A 10,825-nucleotide genomic window follows, 5' to 3' on the forward strand; every position below is an offset into this window, starting at 1 on the left:
ATGCACGGGAACAAGACTCTTGGGGCGTTACTACCGCCCAGTCCCGACTTCCCGGGCTCTGCGGCAGGGAAAGAAGCGCGGGTGCCAGCCTCCTTTCTTCTTCCTCCCTTCTGGCGTTCTCTGCCCCATCCACGTTGCACAAATCAGCAACTCCAAGCACCCCAGGCGCCTTTTCTCAGCAGCTCCGCTTACCTGCGTGGCACCCCTGGCGCCCTGATTCCTGTGGTCCCCTCCCCCAGTCATTCACTGAGCTTCCAGAGCTGCTACGGGTGGGGGGGGGGCAGGTCAGAGGAACCTAAACTTCCCATTCAGAACCTTCCTGGCGCTCTCCCCCAACCTTCCACATCAGACACACCCACCCGGGTCACCCCTGCCCCCTCCTGGGCTCACCCCAGCGCCTGACCGCTTGCAGAGCTTTGGTTGACTCCCTGCATGGTACATTTTGTCTTGTTGCTCTTCCCTCCTCATTTGAAAAGACCTGGAAAACATCGCGCGTAGCCGTGGGGGGGGGGGCGGTGAGGAAGGGGAGACTTAGAGTATGGCCTCCTCCTAGTTGAGTTTCTAAACTTTTCAGAGGGTGCGAAGTTTGCGAAGTTTCAACCAGCCCGGCCCTGGACTGCAGGCCAGAAAGAAAGAGGTGGCTTTGCCTCTAAGGGAGGAGGGGGGGGGGGGGAGTATACTTCTCCGTGTCTTTACAACTGCAAATCAAAGCAACTGTGGCTTTGGGCCCCTGGCTCTATGATTATAAATTTCTCTTCCGCTCTCCTAGTGTAACTGCAAGGGCAAACAATGATTTTCATGAAGTAATTAAGGGCGGGGAAAGCACACCTGGAAGTGTGGGCGGGAGCAGAGCCTAAGAATCATTTTCTGGAGCTTACCAGCCCAGAATCCTTCCCATCACCCAGTAGACAGAGGAGCAGAAAGAGGACTTTCCAAACTCGACATCCACCCACCTGCTTCATACTCCAGCCCCCTTGGGGTCTCCAGCATCATCAGAATTCTCTGCCTCCATCCAAAGTTAGTCCTCCATGCATCAAAAGCAGATGCCTGGGAGTAAAGGCCTAACCATCTCTAGCCTGAGGGGGCATCTAGGGTTGTCAGAACACAGAAAAGTAGAACTAGCTGTCAGGAACTGTAGCTGATAGGGAATGAAAGACAGCGAGGGAATGGATTGCCAACCCCATTGCTTTGTAGAAAGGGGTCACTGACAGCAGCGATGAGCAGATAAGACACTGGGGGATGGAAAGTTTTCAAGCCTTCAGCAGGTTGTGACTTGAAGGGACCATGGCCATTTCCTTTCGTGGTTTTTCACAGTGCTCAATGCTGAATTATAAAGTTGATCATTTATTATGCAAAGCTGTTAAAAATTATTGTTCAAGCTACACAGGCGTGATGACACCCACCTGTAATCTCAGCCCAGGGGAGCTTGAGACAGGATGAAGAGCTTCAAGCCAGCCAGGGCTATATAGCAAGACGCCCTTTCTAAAAAACCAAGGGGGAGAACAGTTCAAATCTCTTTTTAAAAGACTCTGCTTTCCAAACTCCTTTTCTATCAGTTTATGACTTATGACTTATTTTGTAATTACCTACTTAAAATACAAAAAGTACTCTCAATTATTGCTAATATAGTCATACCCAATACTAACTCTGTCCTTGACAGCAAGCAAAAATGAATCCAACAGGAAAGCAGGTGTTAGTCAGAGATACAGTACTTACCTAGAAAGTACAAAGACCTGAGCTTGAGCCCCAGCACCAAAAAATAAATAATAAACCTATAAATATAAACCACTTCCTATCACAAATAATGATGGTTGATCTTAAACTACTAGGAACTTGGGGTGAATAGGAAGCCATCAAGTATTATACATATATATTGAAAAAAATTAGAATACATTGAAAGGGGCTATCACCTAACTATAGCAGTAATAAATTCAGAATAATCCTATTTATTGCTTAATTTTCTTTCTCTATTCACGCCATCTGTTTTGTTTCTCAGTATCAATACTTCTATATTTAATGAAAAGAGTATTTTAAAGGGATTACCATGGTTAGCCATTCCTCACTGATTAAATGGGCTTCTCTGAGCTTGCATTCGATTTGATTAATTTTAATATGTTGGTTTCATCTCTTGCTTTCTTGAGGAATGTAGTTGCTTCTATCCCAACTATGTATTAACTACTTAAACTACCCTGTGGTCCTTCCCAACCTCAAATGGGGATGCCTATACTCATTAAACTCCTGTATTCACCAGTACATTGGAGTGAAAAGATGTACCTCAGGAGTAAATTGCTAGCCTAACACGTACTGGTTGATCCCCACCACCACACATACATGCACACATGTGTGTCTGCATACAAATATTCATGCACATATACATATACACATACCTACATGCACACACATATGAACATACACACATGCGTACACATAAACACACACTCACTGAGTTACTTGCTTTATCTCTTCCTTATTCCATCTACCACAGCTGCAAATGAAATAAACAAGAGGTCTGGCTGGACAGACCTGTCTTGCTAACAAGCAAAGGCCTGTCTGAATGAGACGGCTCTGCAGCCAGCTTTAGGTCAACAACCAGAAGTAGGTTAAGTGTCCAGCACAAAAGAGACAATGAGATACAATACAACAGCAGTGTCAAAACTAAACTAAACCATCAAAGCCAGTTCCAAATGAGTTCCAAGTCTGTAAGACAGGATGACAACTGTGTACTGTATGTCACAAAATTCTAAGTTGTCTCCTTTTGGTTTGGATGTTGTTTAGATGCAGTATTACGATGTAGCCCAGGTTGTCTTTGAAGGCACCAAGGTAGCCAAAGCTGGCTAGCCTCAAACTCTCAGCAATCCTTTAGCCTCTCTAGTGCTGGTGTCACAGGCATGAGCCATGCTCCGAGCTGCCTTTATCTAGGACAATGTATTTGAATTTGTTCCTTAAAATCATAGCATCACCAGCACTCAGAAGGCAGAAGCATGAAGATCTCAGTGAGTTTGAGGTCAGCCTGGTCTACAAGGTAAGTTCCAGGTCAGCCAGGGCTACACAGAGAAACTGTGTCATGAAAAAGCAAAACAACAAAACAAAAAAATCCTAGCATCTATGATGTCGTCTGTATGTGAATAGAAGAGGGTGCCTAGACACATCTGGAGCCCTCCTGTCCCTGCACTTAGTCCCCCACTTTTTTTGGATGGTCACCCTAGTGCTCTCTGTTCTAAGCAGCGTTCCCTGTGCTCTACTAAGCAGTGTGTCCCTGAAAGTGCTTCTTCAGGGACTCCAGCAGAGGCAAAAACAGCCCATCTGCTCCTGCTGGCAAGCATGAGGAAAACACTCACAGCAACATGGGAGGGTGGCTAGAACTTGCAAGTTCAGGGAAAGGCCAGGATTTGAAGGCAATGACAGAGAAGGGCACCTGATGTCGTGTGGCCTCCACATATATGGGTGCCTGTGCATACACCATACACAAACACATGCGCACAAGACATCTTAAAGTACACAGATTATCTAGTGGTCCAAAACTTGTAAGCAGAGGACTGGGGTTTGAAAAGCCACCTGTCATTTCCTTTGATGCTGTCATTTGTTCAGATGGGTTTGGGGGCTTACCTTACTCTTCTACTCTTCTTCCCTGAGGTCCCTTCCCTCTTGGGAAGGGGGTGAGGGGGGAACACGACGACTGCTAGTGAGCAACCAAAAGCTCAAAGATCTCCTGGAAATTTCCTACCCCTCTTTAAAAAGAGAAATTGATTCAAGAATGTATTTGGGAAAATGGCATCTTTTGAGGTGTCAGCCTGCTTCAGCCTGCTTGACAAAGGGACTTTTCCTTCTCCTATTATTCAGTCTCTCTAGTATTTTTTTCCTGGGAATGGGGCTTATCCTTAAAGATATTTTCTATTTTAAATGGTCAGAGGTAAAAGTGGATGTCAAAATTCAACTTACTTAAAACAAAGGAAGAAAGAAAGGAAGGAAGGAATGAAGGAAGGAAGAAAGAAAGAAGGAGGAAGGAAGGAAGGAAGGAAGGAAGGAAGGAAGGAAGGAAGGAAGGAAAAAGGGAAAGAAATGACCTAAGGACACCCCAGGAATGGGTATTAGAAGCTGAACCAAGTGTGTAGCTTCCTGGTGTGCACTAGGGCAGCAAGGAAATTAGAACTTGAAGCCTAGAGACCATGTATTTGCCTGCATCTTATCACATATCCCTGCATGAATAACTCAAGTAATGCTGGAAGCTACCAAGGGCTGATAATTCCTTCTTCCTACCTAGCTGAAACAACAGAGATTTGTAAGCAAGGGAAGGCAAAGTAAGTGAGAATACAGGTCCATGTGTTGTGCATTCAATTTCAGAGCTAAAAACAGACCTAACTACAAAGAAATGGTCAGAAAGGCAGACAAAACAAAATATACTGCATAAAACAGTAAGAGGATAGGGATGTTTCTGGTAAAACAGACGCAAAAGAAAGAAGACATGACTATGAATATGAGGATTCCAATTACAGTTTTAGTAGATTTTATAAAATTAAAAATAGGGTTATCATTAAAACTCTCAAATCAGAGCCCGAAGATGGTGGCACATTCCTTTAATCCCAGCACTCTGGAGGCAGAGGCAGGCAGATCTCTGTTGAGTTTGAGGCCAGTTTGACCTGCAGAGCAAGTTTCAGGACAGCCAGGCATATACAGAGAGACCCTGTCTCTAAAAATAAAACAAAAACAAACAAAAACACAAAAAAGAAAAGAAAATCTCAAATCAAAAATTAAAAATAGGAGCATATTTAATTAGCTATTAAATAATTTGAATTATTATTTTAAATTTTATACACATAAGAGATCAACATTTCTGGTGGCTACGATTGACCAAGTATTCACATAGAGATAACCTCAAAGGATTTCAAATGGCTGAGCATAGTGGTTCATGCCTGCTACTCCAGCACTCATGAACCTTAATCAGCAAGATCACAAGTTCAAGACTGGCCTAGACTATGTAGTGAAACATTGTCTCAAAAGAAAAAAAAAGTTTCAAAGAAAAAAGAAGAGCATCTCAATAAACAGCTATAAAAATAGGCCAATGCCATAAAGAATGAAACTAAATTCGGCACACAATGCTGTCAAAGCAAATTCAGATATGAGTTTTAACATACACATATGAGGTTAGCACCACAAATGTAAAGCTGGTTGGTTGGTTGGGTGGTTTTTGTAGTGAGGGGGAATCAAGCCTAAGGCTTAGTGCATACTAGGTCAGTACTTTACCACTGAGCTATCACCCCCATTTGTGGGACTAGTTTAATATTAGAAAAAGTAAAATAATTCACTATTAATTTTTGAAAATGTTCTCAAACAAAAACAGAGAAGCATTTCCCAAGCAAAATAAAACAAACACTGATACCTGGTACTGACAAGCTAGTCTAGAGGCATTACTCTTAGTGACACTTCAGTAGAAATCTTCTTATTAAGATTAGTAAAAAGATAGCTTTTATCACATGCATTCAACAGTGAACTCCTGCCCCTTGCCAATTAGATGATATAAAGGTTATTAACAAAGGGCCATCATTTATGGAAAACATAGTGTCATCTTAAGAAATCTAAACAAAATTTATAAAGTGGTACATTAAATATAGTGATGTTCAAAACTGTTAGTCTAAGAACAGCACCAAAGAAGACCGAAGCACATTAGAGATGAGTTCTAAACAGTCTCATTCATTAAACAGTCTTTATGACAACTTCGATTGAAACTAATACAAAATGCTTATAGGAACAATATCATAAAGCTCTGTTAAAAACAATTTTCACAGACCTTGACAAAATGATTATGGTGGTTTGAAAAAAACAGCCCCCATAGGGAGAGGCACTATTAGGAGATATGGCTTTGTTGAAGTAGGTGTGGCCTTGTTGGAGGAAGTGTGTCACTGGGGGGAGGGGCAGACTTTGAGGTCTCCTATGTTCAAGCTACCCTCAGTGAGACCCATAGTTGCTTCTGTTGCCTGGGGATTAAGACATAGAACTCTCAGCTCCTTCTCCAGCACCATGATTGCCTGCACACCTCAGTCCTGCCATGATGATAATGAACTAAACCTCTGAAACTGTAAACTATCCTCAATTAAATGATTTCCTTTATAAGAATTGCCAAGAAAACGCACAGCATCAACTAACCTGGGCTCATAGGGGCTCACAGAGACAACCAACAACCGGGGAGCCTGCATGCTACTGACCTAGGCCCTCTGCCTAGGTCTTCTTGTGGGGCTCCTAACAGTGGGAATAGAGGCTGTCTCTGACTCTTTCACTGGATTTTGGGATCCTATTCCTCATACTAGGTTGCCTTGTCCAGAGGGCAGGGAGGCTCTTAGTCTCACTGCAACTTTATATGCCGTGTTTTTTGATATCAATGACAGGCCTGATCTTTTCTGAATAGAAATGGAGGAGGTATGGGAAGGGAGGGTCAGAGAGGTGGGGAGAGGAGCGAGGAAGGGGATGTAAAAAAGGAAAAAAGAAAGAATGAAAGAAGGAAGGAAAGAAAAATGAAAGAGAGAGAGAAAGGGAGAAAGAAAGAGACTGGCAAAGACATATATATATATATAAGGTGTGTGTGTGTGTGTGTGTGTGTGTGTGTGTGTGTGTGTGTGTGTGTGTGTAAAGAGTTGCCATGATCATGGTGTCTCTTTACAGCAATTGAAACCCTAAGACAGGTGCTGGTACCAGGGACTAAATTATTGCTGTTTTAGCTCGAACCATGTTTTTGTTTGACTGGATATGGACTTTAGGGCTGTGGATTAGGAAAGCAGGGAATGCTTCAAGTGGGGCTTAATGGGCCTCCCAGTAGGAACATGGAGGACAGTGGTGATTTGAACTGTGGAAGCCTGGCTCAAAAGGTTTCAGAAAAGAATGTTAGTGTGTAGGCTAGAGAGTCATCTCATGATATTTCAGTTTTTTTGTTTTTTGTTTTGTTTTGTTTTCCCCCTTGTCAAAGAGCCTGCCTGAGGCTAAAGAGTTCCGATTAATTCCCCTGGCAGAGGAAATCTCAAAACAGCCTAGTAGAGCCCCTATCATGTGATGGCTAGTGTTAACTCTAATGAAGACTTATAATGAAAAGGAGCAAGCTGAGCAAGGAAAGATTGAGAAAGGGGGCACCAGAAAGAGGAATGGAGCTAAATTCTGTGTCCAGGGAGATAAACTGATAAGAAACAGACTAAAGGGAGTGGTGACCTCAGGGCAAAAATCCAAGCACTTCGGATGCAGAGGCAGGCAGATCTCTATGAGTTCTAGGCCAGCCTGGTGTGCAGAGTGAGTTTCAGGACAGACAAGCTTAAGCAGTGAAGGTAACCATCACAAACAGAAAGCTGGTGGAGATATAATTGAATGAGAGGGACATGTTCCAGTCCTAGCAAGCAGCAGAACTTGGCGGCTTCAGCCACATGGTTCTAGTTTTAGGGTCAATGAAAAAAAAAAAAAGGCGAATCTTCTTCAACTGAGGAAAGCAACTTAGGCGATGCGTGTGTCAGGATGTCCCTGCATGGAGGCCTAGAGAGGCCATTGTGTGAAGCTGTGAAGGTGAAGCCTGGATTGCAGTGGAGACCCCAAGATGTTAGAGATGTCAGAATCATGGGATACCTGCCAAGGAGAGCTGCTGACAGGGAGGGGAACCAGCCCAAAACAAAGAACTATGTTACAGTCAACAAAGCTGAAAGGAGTTGGGTATCTGAAGAGTATTTTGACATCAGACATGGAGATGTAGAGTTTGGAATTTGGCCAGCTGGTTTCCATCTTGCTTTGGTCCAGTATTTCCTCACTTTGCTCTCTTCCCTATGTTTTGGAATCGGGCCATTATATGTTGGAAGTACATTAACTGCTTTTTTATTTTGATTTTACAGGGGTTACAGTTAAGAGACAGCCATAAGTCTCTGAAGAAACTTTAGCCTTTGGACTTTTTTAAGAGGGTTGAAAATATTAAAGACTATGGGGACTTTTAAAGTTTTGCATTATGATATGGCTACAAGCTTATGGTGGTCAGGGAGTGGAATGTGGTGGTTTGAATAAAAATGACCCCTATAGACTCATAGGGAGTGGCATTATTGTAGGTGTGGCCTTGTTGGGGTAGGTGTAGCCTTAATGGTGGAAACATGTCATTGGAGCATGGACTTTGAGGCTTCAGAAGCTTAGGTCAGACCCAGTAGCTCACTATCATTTCCTGTTGCCTGTAGATCCAGATGCAGAACTCTCAGCTACCCACAGTACCATGTCTGCCTGTGTGCTTCCATGTCCCACCATGGTGATAATGGATGGAACCTCTGAAGCTGTTGTGGGTATAGAACCAACCTTTAAGAACCCAATCAAAGCTGTGATGCTTCTGCACTCATAAACACACCCATTTTGTTTTGTGAGAGCCATCTTAGCTATGGTATATGTTCTTGGGAACCCAGATAGCCTAGACTTTTCAAACTCTCTAGCAGCTAGTTAAGGCCATTGTATTAGGAAGTTTGTGTGTCCATGGCTAAAATATTAGAAAGAAGCAACCTAGGAAGGAAAGGGCTGTTTTGGATCAAGTATCACAGGATTTCAGTCTATCCTTTAGGCAAGACATAGTGGAGTGACCTGGTTAACAGCAACAGGACATGTGGCAGAGGCAATTTACAGCTCAGTGGACTAGGAAGCAGAATACCAAGCCACTATGATGGACAGACTGGGCTATAATGTTCAAAGGCCCATCCCTAGTAACCTGTGACCACTGGCCAGGCCCCATGCCCAAAGGTTTGGCAACCTCTCCGTATACCTCCGCAGCATGGTGGAAAAGCACTGAAACACAAGCTAGTGGCAAACATTGAAGATTCACACTGTAACAGCTTTGTACCAGTTTCTCTCCAGCAGAACACAACACAAATGGCTTCTTTAAACTGTACATCTGTAAAACTGTAGACTCCTCCAACATGTGCTTCTCCAAGCCTTTTTGTCCACTGTGACTCTCGGAGGTGGAAATACCTACACCAGCTTTTTTCTAGATGATTGGCAGCCGTAGTCCTGACACATAAGAAACCACATGGAAAAAGTCAGTTGTTCAGTCTGTTTTTCTTATTTTATATTCAGTTTTATTTTGAGACAGCATCTCACTAAGTAGCTCTGGCTTGCCCATAACTCACTAGTTAGACCAGGCTGGCCTCCAACTGACAGATCTACCTGCCTTTGCCTCCCTAGTCTGGGGCACTACACTAAGCCCCGAGGAGACCATTTCTGCTGACATAAACACCCTACTTGGATTTTTAATTATACAAATAAATAAATAAATAAAATCTTAATCTCTGTGACATCAACTTTAGGGAATTTATCTTAGCTTAACTTGAAATATATATTTATTCTGAATATTTGTTGTTCAGACCCTCCATGGGACGCATTAGCCAAGAGTGGATAAGCCAGAGAAAATGAAAGACTCTTGTATATTGCCCTCAGAATGAATACTAAAACAGAGCAAGATAGATATTACACCTTTGTACAAATGCTACCTGATTAAGCATTGATGATATCTAGCTGACTAACTCTACCAACCCTCTACATTTCTCTGAGGCTGACCCATACTCTGCCAAAGACAAAGGCAGAGGACGTTCCAGAGTTAAGATACACACATGCATGCATACACACACAGACACAGACATGACACACACACACACATACACACACAAGACAAGTTGGCAATACTAGGAACAAAGTATTTATATACCCCAAATGGGTAAAACTCATGCTGAAGGCAGCAAGATGGCTTAGTGGGTAAAGACTTGTCACCAAGCCTAACAAGTTCTATTCCCAGCATCTATACAATAGAAAGGGGGACTTTCTGACCTTTACATGTTACAACACAACACATCCACATACAAATAAATACATAAGTGTAGAACAATGCTGAGCAAAAGACAGACACAAAGCACTGCATGCTATTTGATTGTATATGGTTTTAAAATGGGTAAAACTAGCCACTATAATAGAAACAAAGCTGTGGTTGTCTAAAGAATGGAGAAAGACTCAAAGGCATACAAGGAAAGTTTCCATGGCTAGAAAATGTCTTACATCTTTTTTTTAGTGTGGTAGTTAAAGAGTATATATAATTTTCCTAATCCATTAAACTGAATATCTAATAATTAATAACATGTATTGTTTGTAAATCTCACCTCAATTATTCTTTAACTCGTGTAGTTTGAGAAAGGGCTATGTAGCCCACACTAGTCTCAAGCTCATGATTCTCTACCTCCGGACTGCTGGGATTCCAAGCATGGCTCAATAATACATTTTTAAAGAAATATAAAATTATGTGGCTCCACCTTTTGGGGGGGTGATTGTTGTTATTGATACATAACCTTAAAACACCTAAGAACAGAAAATAATTCATGTAACTATAAGACAACCTGGTATGATCATACCTTGAGACAAGTTAGCTTTATAAGAAATATATTTAGTTTGTTTCATCCAAAACTATGACTCCCCATTGCCAACACCCTAATTCTAAACATATATAAAACATGCTTCTCCTGACAGTGGTATATTGTATGTCCTGTTTAATAGAATATAATAATTATGAGATGGACCTTTATTTTGACAGTTTTAATCCATATTGTCTTCTCCCCGAATCTTTACTCAGGCATGCATGCGACAAGGCAGAAAATAGAAGAGACAAAAATATTTACAGCAAGATTGAGAGGTCATTTGTAGAAAGATGTGACTAGACCTGACAGGAAAACATGTTTAGCAGTGTGACAGTAAGAGCATGAGGTCTGTCTATTCTGAAATCAGAGGGCCTCTGCTTCCTGGAAGTGGTGTTGGAGGACAGAAAGACCTCAGAGCAGAAAGTGTTGCAAAG

Source organism: Phodopus roborovskii, unplaced genomic scaffold (assembly GCF_943737965.1).
Source record: "Phodopus roborovskii unplaced genomic scaffold, PHOROB, whole genome shotgun sequence".
NCBI lineage: Eukaryota > Metazoa > Chordata > Mammalia > Rodentia > Cricetidae > Phodopus > Phodopus roborovskii.